Raw genomic sequence first — 3087 nt, 5'->3', positions numbered from 1 at the left:
CCTGCTTTTCTGGTCACTCTGAAAGCTCTCCCCATTGGTATTTGTGTGGACATTGTGCCTTTGCTAGGCTTCTGGCTTCTCTGATGCCTGGATTTCCTGCGAGTTTATACTGTGAGGTGATTCTTCCCATATGAAACATGGAACAAGGGACATCCTGAGATGGGAAATCCTGAAATTTACTAAGACAAAGGGACACTAGAATAGGTAGTAGTTAAAGGAGCTAATGAACAGAAAGCCCTTAGTGTGGTCCTTTCAAGTAGTACACTCTCAGTAAATCCTGTTGTTGTTGTTAGTAGCAGTAGTAGTAGTCATGCTGTGATTGTTTTTACTATTATCATCATAATCATTTTTTGACACCTGCTATCCTGTCTTCACTCTGCAAGACAGAGAAACCTAGCAGTGCTCCTTGAATGTCAGTGTGCATACAAATCTCCAGAGGACCTTGTTAAAATGAGAATTTTTATTTAGCAGCTCTGAGCCTCTGAATTTTTTAAAATTTAAATCCACATTAGTTAACATATAGTGTAATAATGATTTCAGGAATAGAATCTGGTGATTCATTACTTACATATAATGCCCAGTGCTCATCCCAACAAGTGCCCTTCTTAATACCAGTCATCCATTTAGTCCATCCCCCACCCACCACCCTGCCAGGAACTCTCAGTTTATTCTCTATAATTAAGAGTCTCTTATAGTTTGTCTCCCTTCTCTGTTTTTATCTTATTTTTGCTTCCTTTCCCCTATGTTCATCTGTTTTGTTTCTTAAATTCCACATATAGATGAAATCATGATATTTGTCTTTCTCTGACATATTTCACTTAGCATAATACACTCTAGTTCCATCCACATTGTTGCAAGTGGCAAGATTTCTTTCTTTTTGAACCCCGAGTAGTACTCTGTACACAGTTGTGCCTTGCTAGGCTTCTGGCTTCTCTGATGCCTGGATTTCCTGGTTTATACTGTGAGGTGATTCTTCCCATATGAAACATGGAACAAGGGACATCCTGAGATGGGAAATCCTACAATTTACTAAGACAAAGGGACACTAGAATAGTTCCACTGTGTGTGTGTGTGTGTGTGTATAGATATCTATATATATCTATATCTGTCTATATCTCTATGTATTTATATATCTCCACATCTTCTTTATCCATTCATCAGTCAGTGGACATTTGGGCTCTTTCCATACTTTGTGAGGCTCTGAATCTTTAACAACCTCTCAGATAATGCTGGTGTTCCTGGTCCGTGGACCACAGTTTGAGTAGCAGAGGTCTAAGGGACCCGGAAAATGGAAGGAGAAAGAGGGTAGGGTGTTGAGGAAAAAGAATAGGATTGGGATTGTTCAGTCCCTGAGTACCTCTGAAGTCAGAAACACAGATCGGGGACAATGTTGCTGGAGGCCTTGTAAGTTCCCCAAGTTTGTTAATTTTTGTAATTATTATTAAATAACTGATTTGATATGGAAATAGCAGAAAAACAGATTAAATGAAAAGGATGCAAAGCTTGTTATCCATCATGTTGTAAGAGGAGACTCCATTCTACTTAGCCATCAGTGGCAGAGAAGAGGAACCTTTGTCTTGTCCTGGGTGGGTTATGGCAGGTTTCGAGAAGACCTGAATCTTCAAGTTCGTGGAAAGAGAGAAAGAGGAAGGTTGTGAGAGCCTAGGACAGAGTAGTGATCCTATATAGGTCATATTTTGTGTGATCTGTTTGGTCCTTTTGGACTCTTGCTTCCCCCAATTTAATAGATTATAAACTTGTTGGAGAAGATGGACTTCAATCAGAAATAATTTGTTTCCTATCAGTACTTTGCTAATGATAGTGTCTCTTGCAATATTAGAGCTTGTTTAGGGCCAGATATTATTTCATATAATCTGCATAGCAATTCTAAGAAATAGGTATTGCTTTATTCCAATATCATTCTTACCAAACATATTTTGTTTTGCCTATTTATTTTGTTCATTGTCTCCCCCAACTAGACTGCAGGCTCTGTGCAACTTTGTTCTTGCTTCCTGGTCACTACTGTAGCACATCACACTGAGTAGTTGGTAAATATGTATTTGTCAAATAAGTGATTGGATGGATGAGAAAATCAAACATTAGGAAGGCTTACCTTAGGTCACCCAGATGGTAAATGCTGTAGTCAAAACCCAAATCCTGTGCATCTTGCTCTACAACTCTTTCTCACGCTGTTGTGCATGCTCCCTGTGATTTTAGCTACTTCCTAAGCTCACTGCCATGAGCTTAGGTAGTGAATCACACCATTCTAGTCCACTGAGGCCAAATTGCTGTGGGTACCACCTAGGTATTTAACATTAGCTATCAGTGATCTCTATGAGGTCACAGTAGGACTGACTGATAAGCCAGCCCCAGGTCATGGGTACTCCCAGATAAGCTAGGGGAAGATGCTTCTAGAGATCACACACCCCAGTATGCTAGCAGTCAGCTCAGAGTTAGGTGTTCCATATACGGCTCATATCATCTTTTTCTTTATGAGGTTTGCCACTCACTCAGCCCCAACAGAGGATTTGCTTATTCACTGTTGTTTTCGGCTCCCAAGGAAAACATTATAAGGTACATGTTTGAATTGGAAAAGAAGCAGTCAGGCAAGCCTCCCAAGTGACACAGAGTCCACAGGCAGAGAGTATCCAGCTTTCCCTATTAGACACAACAGTTGGATGCTGACAGTGGTCCTTCTGCTGACTATTAGGCACTGCTTTAACATATTAGAGACTCAGGATGGCAGCTTTAGCAGAACATCAGAAAACGAAATCAACTCATTTCCTAAAGCTAAATTCTTAAGTCAAAATTGGCATCTAAGAATCTCCTGACAAAAGTTATACAGAGCTAGGTGACCTTTATTGAGCAAGCCAGTCACATCCTGCCATACCACAACCCTGGGCCAAGGATCCAGGAGACTGATGCTGGGGATCCCTTCTGAACCATGCTCAGAGGTATAAAAATGCAAGTGATTACACCTGCCGCTTAACACATTCCAAAATGCCCTTAACATAACCAGGCCCAGTGGGCACGAGGCCAGAAACGAGATCCAAATTGATAGAAATAAAATGTGCTGTGCCTTGAGAT

At 40.7% G+C, this 3087-nt stretch overlaps 1 long non-coding RNA gene across 1 annotated transcript; it reads right to left on the bottom strand.

The window, feature by feature from the left end:
- Positions 1–1481: 1481 nt before the first annotated feature.
- Positions 1482–2414, bottom strand: LOC102901852. The gene is made up of 2 exons (XR_442231.4): positions 2114–2414; positions 1482–1619 (listed from the first exon to the last, which is right to left on the bottom strand). It is a non-coding gene; the product is annotated as an uncharacterized LOC102901852 (long non-coding RNA).
- Positions 2415–3087: the final 673 nt, after the last annotated feature.

The sequence above is a fragment of the Felis catus genome, chromosome F1 (genome assembly GCF_018350175.1).
Source record: "Felis catus isolate Fca126 chromosome F1, F.catus_Fca126_mat1.0, whole genome shotgun sequence".
Classification (NCBI taxonomy): domain Eukaryota; kingdom Metazoa; phylum Chordata; class Mammalia; order Carnivora; family Felidae; genus Felis; species Felis catus.
This window is presented reverse-complemented; position numbering and strand designations above follow the sequence as displayed.